At 37.9% G+C, this 12985-nt stretch overlaps 1 pseudogene; it reads right to left on the reverse strand.

The window, feature by feature from the left end:
* Nucleotides 1–11781, reverse strand: part of LOC135708500 (uncharacterized) — a 29086-nt pseudogene extending 17305 nt beyond the window's left edge.
* Between the last annotated feature and the right edge of the window lie 1204 nt (nt 11782–12985).

Raw genomic sequence — 12985 nt, forward strand, 5'->3', positions numbered from 1 at the left:
AATATTCTTTATTTCTGAATTTTTGTTAATCAAATATCAATATACCCAGCTGACTCTTCGACAAATAGAAAGGGAAACTACTATTACTTACAACTAGAAATCAGAGCATCTGAACATCAGAAGTCCATTCAAAAGGTTCGAAGTCCATTCGAAGCTAAAACAATATTAATATATTTAGTGAAAAAGACGATTTGGGTTTGATGCTAAGATTAAATTCAAGCTGTTCAAAATAAAGAAAAGAACATTATTCGAAATTAAAAAATATAAAAATAGTATATTATTTGAAAAATCAGAAAAATCAGTAAATTTTTGAAAAATCTGTATATATTCGAAAAATCTGTAATCTGTATACACAGATATCTGTATCAAAATATTGACAAAAATCTGTATGATTACAGATAAATCTGTATATGTGGCATCACTGCCTGCGGCACGTAGCCTTTGTGCGAACTATTTAGCTTCTCGTAGAACTTCCGTGTGCCGTTCACGCGGTACAGATTTTCCATCGCCTCACGATCTCGGTCCTCCTGCTGACGCTTCTTCACTCGGAAAACCGAGTTTTGTCTCTTGTCAGCATCGCTCCACATTCAATCTCGTGCGGTGTTGCAGCATTCTCGCCCGTGCTGCATTCTTCTCCTCTACTAACAGTTTGCATTCGCCGTCAAACCAGTCATTTCTTCGGTCCGGGATCGCAGTACCTAATGCCGCTGCAGCAGTACTACCTATGTCGGAACGGGCAGCTCCGGTGTCCCGTAATTGCTCAATGTTAAGTCGCTGCGTTCGACTTCGACGGGTGTTATGCATCTGCAACTAAGTAGTGGTCCGAATCTTTGTTTTATACGTGCGGATGTTGATACTGTCGGAGAAGAATTTCCCGTCGATTAGAACGTGGTCGATGATCTCCAGGTGGCTTTGTGGATATTCTTGCGAGAGAAAAATGCACTTCGGACTACCATACCCCGGGAGGCTGTAAAGTTCACGCATCGTTGGCCGTTGCAGGTCTGTAAATTGCCTCCCGTCCTACCTGAGCGTTCATTTAGCCGATTACGATTTTGGAGTCCCGTTGCGAACAGCCGTCGTACACCTGCTCCAGCTGCGCATAAAACGCTTCTTTCTCGTCGTCGGGTCTTCCTTGTAGTTGAAGAAACGGCCCTTAATCCTCAGCTTGTACATCCTCGCGTTGATCGGCTACCAACCAAGAACGCGTTCACTTTCCTATTGCCAGACTGGCAACATTGCCCAGGCCACCCAGCTGTGTCTATGTTTCAGCTGGTAGTCTTTTGATATCATATGACTCGGGGAGGCGTGAGGTATAGGAACTTGTGAGGACCAGGCCTAGGTATTCCGCTCCTTCCAGGTTGTCCATTCACCACTTTGTTGCCCAACAATACCACTTATATATCACGGATAAATTTTCAGCTGATCGAAAGAAAAATTTCTCACCTTTAATTGGGCGTTAAAATAATTGATTTAGATTCTTAACAGCCGGAGATATTTGTGTTTTAGTAAAACAAGAATTTTATTTTTTGGTTGTGGCTTGAAAATTATCCTACTGAAATTTTGTATGACTAATTTTTTGTATTCAGAACAAGATCTTACATCATTCATTTGTTACATTTATTTGTAAACTAAAGTCAATGAGTTCATAAGTATCAGAAAGATAAGATCACACTTTAGAGAGATTAGTTCACATTTTTTAAGGACTTCCAACGTTAAAAATGTGATCAGAATCCCTGAATATGTGATGTTCAGTCAGATTCTGAAACATTTTAGGTTTTGTTCGACTTTTGTATGGAGGCCCGCCACTGTGCGCTGTTGAGATTTCGGTAAAAATATCGATCACAAATTTTAAAAATTTGTATTTGAACATTTGTCTACGCGGGCTAGAATCCCAAAAAACTGTCTTCATAGTTAATAAACAGTCCCTTATAAGCCAGGGATGACACCCCGCCTAATTGATCCATCCGCGGAAACGGTTTTCCAATGCGACTAATTTGATATTTTCTGACATTTTTTTTTTCAGGGCAAACTATTCTCTTTCAGTCTTGTTTCCGTCTCGCATTTCGGACGCATTTTGACGCGCTGACATGTGTTTACATTAGCGCAAACACCACAGACTGGGAATGTGTTACAGTAGTGCGGGAACCAAAAGAATGATAGGCAAAAAAATAACCCAGTGAAAGAGTTATATTTTCTCTGATTCAGATAATGGGCTAGGCACGCATCAAGACGGGGTAGGCGACGAAAACGACAAAAGAATCCATTTTCTGCTCGCACATTTGACAGCTGACGCTGATTGAGAGTATCCTGCAATTCTGAGAAAAGTCCAACATTTTTCCAATGCTTCTATTTGTCCGTTTTCTATCAGTCCAATGTCGAAGAATGAAATCTTCATCTATATGGGATAGCTGAGGAGGCTGTTTGAGCGAACCTACCGCAGAGTTGCCACGAATTAATGCATCACGTCATGTAGGAAAATGCATTTTCCACCTTTGACACTCGGCTGTCATTCCTTCCGTTACTATATAGACATAATGCACGCAGAGCGATCGTGGATGGGAAACAGGCCGCCCAAATGTCTACTACCTTTACTTTGGAGAATATCGGTTTCAATTACACATACGTGGCATAGGTTAAGTGAAATTTTTATCCCATACACGAAACATTTGTTGACTAAAATTAAAAGTTCCATCGCGGTAGGCGATACTTCTAACGGTTCTTGCATGGAACGCATTCAATACAATGTTCCACACAATTCCCGAATGCAAACAAAATTAAAACACCGACAAAATTTATCTGTTTTATTTTACCCCTCATCGGTACACTATCGATCGAAGAAATCAAAATAAAACAATTGCGATCTGATGTAATGAAGGTTATAAAAAGTAATGCATAAATAAACACACATTTTCTCATGCAAATTGCGTAAAAAAAGACCAGAATCGATCCCGAACATGACCACACGCATACACACCGGTCAGCTCAACAAAAAAAAAACGAATCACAAAGAGCCGCCCTTCTTTGTCGGAATGGCAACAAAGCAATCATGCGCGCAATCGATTTTTATGACCCGCTGCTGAGAACAATAACACGTCTCCGATGACAGCTTTTATGATGTTTTGAAATTGTTTGTTAAACATTACTTTTCATTATACACACACTTTGCTCTCTAACTCATTTTGCCACTAATTGATAGCGATTTGACGTTTACTGCACTGGTTAAATGCCATTTAGCGAATTAGTTGTCACATGCCGAACGACAAACGATACACACCCAAAGAAACAGTCACTCGGCAACAATACGGTAGCGCTAATAGACCACACGTTCCCGAAAAGCCATAATTTCCGAAGACGAAGAAGCGAAATTAAAACAACACTAAAGTGTCAATCAAAATAAACGACATTTGTTTACTCTAACCGTCAGTGAAAACGAATAAAAATGGCGTACATATCTGTGCCTTTTTTTCCCATTTCTCAATCCTCAGCCTGCGACTGACTTGCTGATAATCTCTAAGCATACGGTGCACAGAATTTGACTGTTCAAGCGAATGGGACGTGAAATCGGCTAAAAATGATACACGTTGTAGCTTTGTCTCGTTTAAAGGTTTATGTATCATGAAATACGGTTGTGGTAATACATCTGTATGCGTTGTTTTGACCTATTGTATAGTATGCTTTGACAGCCATTTTTTGGTTAAAACAGAAGCTACCTTCTAATTTATTGAGCGCAGTACATCAATTCAAGGATGGATTTTCAAAAACGAGTCTGCTTTTTAAACAAAGATTCAAATCTCAATTTCTCCAAACTCTAAACTCGCCAACGCAAACTAACACCACCAACAGGTAGCGTAAAGTTTTTCTAACATGATAGTACACAGTTAGCAATAAACGTGTGATTTTACTCTATGCTGCTATTGCAGCGGGTAGAAATCAAAATACTAACCAACGTTCTAACGGAAATTTTGACAATTTTGACTTAGGAAGCATTATTGACATGATTTCTGATATGCTTAAATCTAATCCCATGTTTGATGCTATTCAAACTGGAGTAAAATTTGCTAATAATATTGTCATGACTTTAAAATTCAGTAATGGATTTTAAAGCTTTAAACATTTTAAATTGGAATGCTCGATCTCTTAAAGATAATGAAGACGAGCTATTTAACTTTTTGAGAGTTCATAACGTGCATATTGTCGTTATAACTGAAACGTTCCTTAAACCTGACCATAAGGTTAAGAAGGAATCAAATTATTTAATTTATAGAAATGATCGTCTTGATGGACCCTGTGGTGGCGTTGCCATCATTGTTCATAGACGAATCAAACATAAAATTTTTTCTTCATTTGAAACCAAAGTTTTTGAAACTTTGGGAGTTTCTGTTGAAACAAAATTTGGACAACTTACGTTTATAGCTGCCTATTTGCCATTCCAATGCGTAGGGCAGCAAAAGAATTTTCTCAAGGGTGACCTTCAGAAACTTACCCGTCATAGGCCTAAATTCTTCATTATTGGTGATTTTAATGCAAAACATCGCTCATGGAATAATGCTCAAAGCAATTCCAATAGTAATATTCTGTTTGATGATTGTTCTGCAGGTTATTACACTATTCAATATCCAAACAGCCCAACATGCTTTTCTTCTGCAAGAAATCCCTCAACTATTGATTTGGTCTTAACTGATTCATGTCAACTTTGTAGCCAATTGGTTACCCATGCTGACTTCGGTTCTGATCACCTTCCAGTAACTTTTGAAATATCCCAAGAAATAATTTGTAATCCCAACAGCTCTATTTTCAATTACCATAGAGCTGATTGGGAGCAATATCGAACATTTATGGAATATAACTTCGATCCAAACATTCCTTTGCAAACCAAAGATGAAATTAATTATGCTCTTGAATCTCTGACTACTTCTATAGTTGAAGCAAGAGCTGCCTCAGTTCCAAAATGCGAGGTTAAATTCGATTCAATTATAATAGACGACGATCTTCAGCTCTTGATCCGTCTTAAAAATGTCCGTAGGAGACAATATCAAAGAACACGCGATCCTGCCATGAAAGTTATCTGGCGGGATTTGCAAAAACAAATTAAAAAGCGATTCTCTGCCCTGAGGAATAAAAGTTTGGAAAATAATGTTTCTAAATTAGACCTGAGTTCCAAACCCTTTTGGAAACTCACAAAATTTTTGAAAAAACCTCAAAAGCCAATTCCAGCGCTTAAAGAAGGTGGTAAAATTTTGATCACAAATTTGGAAAAAGCTCAGAAACTTGCTAAGCAATTTGAGAGTTCCCATAATTTCAGTTTGGGTCTTACTAGTCCTATTGAGAATCAGGTTGCTCGGGATTATCTGAATATTTTCTCTCGAGAAAGTATTTTTGATGATTCCTGGGGGACTGATTTGGACGAAGTACGATCTATAACTAAAAAGTTTCGTAATATGAAAGCTCCAGGTGATGATGGAATTTTCTATATCCTCATCAGAGAGTTCCTTATCTTTCTTGGTAAAATTATTTAACATATGTTTCCATTAGGTATACTTTCCTGATAAATGGAAAAATGCAAAAGTTGTCCCAATTTTGAAGCCAGATAAAAATCCAGCTGAAGCTTCTAGCTACCGTCCAATAAGTTTGCTTTCTTCAATAAGTAAACTTTTTGAAAAGATAACTTTGAATAGAATGATGCTTCACATCAATACGAACTAAATTTTTTGCAGATGAGCAGTTTGGATTTCACCATGGGCATTCAACTACTCATCAACTCTTAAGAGTTACCAATTTAATTCGTTCAAACAAATCTGAAGGCCACTCAACTGGAGTTGCTCTTCTAGACATAGAAAAAGCATTCGACAGTGTTTGGCATGAAGGTTTGATTGCTAAATTGAAAAAGTTTAATTTTCCACTTTACATTATGAAATTAGTTCAGAATTATTTAACTGACAGAACTCTGCAGGTAAATTACCAAAATTCCAAATCCAATCGACTACCTGTTAGAGCAGGAGTTCCTCAGGGTAGCATTCTTGGGCCTATATTGTATAACATTTTCACTTTGGACCTCCCTGATTTGCCTCAGGGTTGCCACAAATCTTTGTTCGCTGATGACACAGGCATTTCCGCTAAAGGAAGAAGTCTTCGTGTTATTTGCAGCAGACTGCAGAAAAGTTTAGACATTTTCTCTTCTTATTTACAAAAATGGAAGATTTCTCCCAACGCTTCCAAAACTCAACTTATAATATTTCCACATAAGCCTAGAGCTTCCTTTTTGAAACCTAGTAGTAGTCACATAGTCACTATGAACGGAGCTCCAATTTCCTGATCAAACCAAGTGAAGTATCTTGGATTAATACTTGACCAAAAATTAACTTGTAAAGATCACATTGAGGGCATTCAAGCCAAATGTAACAAATAAATAAAATGTTTGTATCCTCTTATAAACAGAAAATCCAAACTTTGCCTGACGAATAAACTTCTAATATTTAAACACGTTTTTAGACCGGCCATGCTTTACGCTGTGTCAATATGGTCTAGTTGTTGCACTACCAGGAAAAAAGCACTTCAAAGGATTCAGAACAAAGTTCTGAATATGATTTTGAAGTTGCCTCCCTGGTACAGTACTACCGAAGTACATAGAATTTCGAATGTTGAGACTTTAGCACAAATGTCCAACAAAATAATTAATAATTTCCGGCAAAAATCGTTACAATCCTCAATTGCAACGATTAATTCCCTTTATACTTAGATAAGATTTAGTTTTAGTGTTTAGTTTTAAGATATCAATTGTTATACTGACATGCAGGTTTAAAAAACCTGTTTAAAATACTGAATTGCCAAGACAGGAACAATGTAAAAACACTTAGAAATATATCATAACAATTAAGGCTGGTAATACTGTAGTAACTGGAGCACCTAGGTTAAAAATGAAACGTAATTTATTTTGAATTTGAAACAAATAAAGCGTTAAAAAAAAACAGCATGTAGAGTTCACAATTATTCATAATCACTTTTGGTTCCACCGTATTCCAGTTTTCCATAAACGGTTTCGCTGTCGGTTTGAGTTTTTGGAAATCAATACGGATCTGCAAAGTTGTAATATTTGTCTAAACGGAACAATATTTTCAAAAAACACTTGATCATTTACCAAATCTCCATCGTAGGCCGTTATAACAGGACAATCTTTTGCAAACGAAAAAAAAAGTTTTCCTCGAACCGGTATTTCTGTCGTCTCTCAAACGTTTTGTTCCACAGATCGATCACATGGGATTTTGTCTGCTGGTTTGGCACAATGAATCGTAGCTCACCTTCCTAATTAAAAAAGTAGTTTCATAAATTTAATCTTGCAATTATATTACAGATACTTACGGCTTCAACCAAATTGATTTCGGTCTCCAGATTGCTTTCATGAACTGCTTCTTGAGATTTTACTATGCGAGGATGACGCTTTGATGCTCGGTCAACGGATGTCCTAGCAAGGTACTCCATCCTGTAATGCATCAGGCCTGCGTGACGATTTGTACCTCCGGCATGGGGATGGAACCATAAAGTCTACGAAAGGAATTTAAATGCAATTGTTAAACGGCATTACTTAAATCACCACTTAGATGCTTATTCACCTGCGGAGTGTCAGAGGAGTTAGCTGCCAGTGTACGATAAGACCCTACCAGGGACACAGCTATTTGATTTTTTTATAAAAATTGCTTGGAATTCTCAATTGATAATTGTTGATTTTTTTTAAATGAAAGCAGCATGCACAACTTGCTATTTAAATGAAAATAATTTATAATAAGTTACGGTTTGATGGAGAAAACAACAAGCTAAAAGATAACACTAAATATACGCATGTAATACGGCTAGCACCAATCTCAGCGTTAGTACTTCGTGCTAATAGCATAGTTCCTTTTGCCGTAGAGTGATGTCACATATGATGTGTTGGTTATCGAAAGTCAGTTGATTTTGCGATTTGATGTTATCGTTGGCTTGTTGCTTTCACAACATAACCAATATAAAGATGAGCAATCAAAATTTTACTTACCAACCGTATAGTGCTTTCAAACAGTCACAAAGTATGTTACAGATCTGTTTAATCATCGTCTCTTTAGGCTTGGTCTGTTCTTTAAGGACCTCCATGATTGCAAGACCATTTTCTGTCATCTGGAGAACGCAGTCGATATCAATTATCTGAAATGGTATCGTTAGTTAGTACAGAATGCATATTTTAAGACAATTTATCCAAAACCTTACCTCATCAAGGCATATTCCTTGATATGGATTATCAGAGTCAGCAGGAGCAGATGGAGCTTGAAAACTGGCATATTGTGTAGCGTGATCCTTATTTTGAAATAATTCTTCGTCAATATACTCTACTGCAACTTCTCGGTATTCGTGTTGTAATCGCTGAATCAGCTTAATCATCTTTGTTGTAAGGTTTAATCTAATGAAATCTTTATCATCTAACTGTAGGAATGTTTCTAGATCGTCGATTTCTTCTCGTTCTGAATAAAAATAGACGTCAGTGAATAAGCAATACAATCTCTAGAGCGGTGATGAACGAAAATTATACTTTTAATAATCACGGTTGTAAAATCGTCTAGAAATATATTTTTTGTTGCAGCTGTACGGCGACCAAAAGGAATACACAGTATAAGTAAAGGGTGATACGGTCAAAATTTGGTCAAGGGAAAACGCGTGTAAATCGGTGAAATCGTTTATTTAAAAAATCAAATTAAATTTCTTTTTCAAGTTCAATTAGTATAAAATTCAGGAAAAATATTCAGTTAGGCTTCCGCTTTTCCAAATCCGAATTGCCGGGCCTTACGCTTGACCCCTGCCATCAGATTTTGTACAGCCACCTTGTCCACCTTCTTCGCCGCAGAAAGCCAGTTTGCCTTGAACTGCTGCTCGCCCTTAGCAGTTTTTTTGGTCTTCTTTAGGTTCCGCTTGACAATAGCCCAGTATTTCTCAATTGGGCGGAGCTCTGGCGTGTTGGGAGGGTTCTTGTCCTTGGGAACCACCTGCACGTTGTTGGTGACGTACCACTCCATGGCAAGATGCCAAATCCGGCCAAAACAGTACGGAACAACCGTGTTTCTTCAGGAAAGGCAGCAGACGTTTATTCAAACACTCTTTCACGTAAATTTCTTGGTTGACAGTCCCGGAAGCTATGAAAATGCTGCTTTTCAAGCCACAGGTACAGATGGCTTGCCAAACCAGATATTTCTTTGCGAACTTTGACAGTTTCATGTGCTTGAAAACATCTGCTACCTTTCCCCTTCCTTTTGCCGTATAAAACTCCTGTCCCGGAAGCTGCTTGTAGTCGGCTTTAACGTAGGTTTCGTCGTCTATTACCACGCAGTCAAACTTCGTCAGCATCGTCGTGTACAGCCTCCGGGATCGCGCTTTGGCCGTCGTATTTTGTTTATCATCGCGATTTGGAGTCACTACCTTCTTGTAAGTCGATAGTCCGGCTCGTTTTTTGGCTCGATGCACGGTTGTAGACGATACACCCAGCTTATTTGCGGCATCTCGGAGAGAGAGGTTAGGGTTTCGCTTGAAACTACCGGCAACTCTCTTTGTCGTCTCAGCGGCTTCCGGTTTTCGATTTCCCCCCGATCCAGACTTCCTGGCTGTCGACAAACGTTCCCCAAACACTTTAATTACATTTGTAACGGTTGATTTGGCAACTTTTAGCGATTTTGCCAACTTTGCGTGCGAGTAGCTCGGATTTTCGCGATGCGCGAGCAAAATTTTGATACGCTGCTCTTCTTGCTTGGACGGCATTTTGACAACTGAAGAGTGAATTCCAAAATCAAAATAGGAGCAACATTCTTTAGACATTTTCTCTTCTTATTTACAAAAATGGAAGATTTCTCCCAACGCTTCCAAAACTCAACTTATAATATTTCCACATAAGCCTAGAGCTTCCTTTTTGAAACCTAGTAGTAGTCACATAGTCACTATGAACGGAGCTCCAATTTCCTGATCAAACCAAGTGAAGTATCTTGGATTAATACTTGACCAAAAATTAACTTGTAAAGATCACATTGAGGGCATTCAAGCCAAATGTAACAAATAAATAAAATGTTTGTATCCTCTTATAAACAGAAAATCCAAACTTTGCCTGACGAATAAACTTCTAATATTTAAACACGTTTTTAGACCGGCCATGCTTTACGCTGTGTCAATATGGTCTAGTTGTTGCACTACCAGGAAAAAAGCACTTCAAAGGATTCAGAACAAAGTTCTGAATATGATTTTGAAGTTGCCTCCCTGGTACAGTACTACCGAAGTACATAGAATTTCGAATGTTGAGACTTTAGCACAAATGTCCAACAAAATAATTAATAATTTCCGGCAAAAATCGTTACAATCCTCAATTGCAACGATTAATTCCCTTTATACTTAGATAAGATTTAGTTTTAGTGTTTAGTTTTAAGATATCAATTGTTATACTGACATGCAGGTTTAAAAAACCTGTTTAAAATACTGAATTGCCAAGACAGGAACAATGTAAAAACACTTAGAAATATATCATAACAATTAAGGCTGGTAATACTGTAGTAACTGGAGCACCTAGGTTAAAAATGAAACGTAATTTATTTTGAATTTGAAACAAATAAAGCGTTAAAAAAAAACAGCATGTAGAGTTCACAATTATTCATAATCACTTTTGGTTCCACCGTATTCCAGTTTTCCATAAACGGTTTCGCTGTCGGTTTGAGTTTTTGGAAATCAATACGGATCTGCAAAGTTGTAATATTTGTCTAAACGGAACAATATTTTCAAAAAACACTTGATCATTTACCAAATCTCCATCGTAGGCCGTTATAACAGGACAATCTTTTGCAAACGAAAAAAAAAGTTTTCCTCGAACCGGTATTTCTGTCGTCTCTCAAACGTTTTGTTCCACAGATCGATCACATGGGATTTTGTCTGCTGGTTTGGCACAATGAATCGTAGCTCACCTTCCTAATTAAAAAAGTAGTTTCATAAATTTAATCTTGCAATTATATTACAGATACTTACGGCTTCAACCAAATTGATTTCGGTCTCCAGATTGCTTTCATGAACTGCTTCTTGAGATTTTACTATGCGAGGATGACGCTTTGATGCTCGGTCAACGGATGTCCTAGCAAGGTACTCCATCCTGTAATGCATCAGGCCTGCGTGACGATTTGTACCTCCGGCATGGGGATGGAACCATAAAGTCTACGAAAGGAATTTAAATGCAATTGTTAAACGGCATTACTTAAATCACCACTTAGATGCTTATTCACCTGCGGAGTGTCAGAGGAGTTAGCTGCCAGTGTAGGATAAGACCCTACCAGGGACACAGCTATTTGATTTTTTTATAAAAATTGCTTGGAATTCTCAATTGATAATTGTTGATTTTTTTTAAATGAAAGCAGCATGCACAACTTGCTATTTAAATGAAAATAATTTATAATAAGTTACGGTTTGATGGAGAAAACAACAAGCTAAAAGATAACACTAAATATACGCATGTAATACGGCTAGCACCAATCTCAGCGTTAGTACTTCGTGCTAATAGCATAGTTCCTTTTGCCGTAGAGTGATGTCACATATGATGTGTTGGTTATCGAAAGTCAGTTGATTTTGCGATTTGATGTTATCGTTGGCTTGTTGCTTTCACAACATAACCAATATAAAGATGAGCAATCAAAATTTTACTTACCAACCGTATAGTGCTTTCAAACAGTCACAAAGTATGTTACAGATCTGTTTAATCATCGTCTCTTTAGGCTTGGTCTGTTCTTTAAGGACCTCCATGATTGCAAGACCATTTTCTGTCATCTGGAGAACGCAGTCGATATCAATTATCTGAAATGGTATCGTTAGTTAGTACAGAATGCATATTTTAAGACAATTTATCCAAAACCTTACCTCATCAAGGCATATTCCTTGATATGGATTATCAGAGTCAGCAGGAGCAGATGGAGCTTGAAAACTGGCATATTGTGTAGCGTGATCCTTATTTTGAAATAATTCTTCGTCAATATACTCTACTGCAACTTCTCGGTATTCGTGTTGTAATCGCTGAATCAGCTTAATCATCTTTGTTGTAAGGTTTAATCTAATGAAATCTTTATCATCTAACTGTAGGAATGTTTCTAGATCGTCGATTTCTTCTCGTTCTGAATAAAAATAGACGTCAGTGAATAAGCAATACAATCTCTAGAGCGGTGATGAACGAAAATTATACTTTTAATAATCACGGTTGTAAAATCGTCTAGAAATATATTTTTTGTTGCAGCTGTACGGCGACCAAAAGGAATACACAGTATAAGTAAAGGGTGATACGGTCAAAATTTGGTCAAGGGAAAACGCGTGTAAATCGGTGAAATCGTTTATTTAAAAAATCAAATTAAATTTCTTTTTCAAGTTCAATTAGTATAAAATTCAGGAAAAATATTCAGTTAGGCTTCCGCTTTTCCAAATCCGAATTGCCGGGCCTTACGCTTGACCCCTGCCATCAGATTTTGTACAGCCACCTTGTCCACCTTCTTCGCCGCAGAAAGCCAGTTTGCCTTGAACTGCTGCTCGCCCTTAGCAGTTTTTTTGGTCTTCTTTAGGTTCCGCTTGACAATAGCCCAGTATTTCTCAATTGGGCGGAGCTCTGGCGTGTTGGGAGGGTTCTTGTCCTTGGGAACCACCTGCACGTTGTTGGTGACGTACCACTCCATGGCAAGATGCCAAATCCGGCCAAAACAGTACGGAACAACCGTGTTTCTTCAGGAAAGGCAGCAGACGTTTATTCAAACACTCTTTCACGTAAATTTCTTGGTTGACAGTCCCGGAAGCTATGAAAATGCTGCTTTTCAAGCCACAGGTACAGATGGCTTGCCAAACCAGATATTTCTTTGCGAACTTTGACAGTTTCATGTGCTTGAAAACATCTGCTACCTTTCCCCTTCCTTTTGCCGTATAAAACTCCTGTCCCGGAAGCTGCTTGTAGTCGGCTTTGACGTAGGTT

Source organism: Ochlerotatus camptorhynchus, unplaced genomic scaffold, assembly GCF_037179485.1.
Source record: "Ochlerotatus camptorhynchus isolate MF236.1 unplaced genomic scaffold, CSIRO-AGI_Acam_v1.1 ptg000330l, whole genome shotgun sequence".
Lineage (NCBI taxonomy): Eukaryota > Metazoa > Arthropoda > Insecta > Diptera > Culicidae > Ochlerotatus > Ochlerotatus camptorhynchus.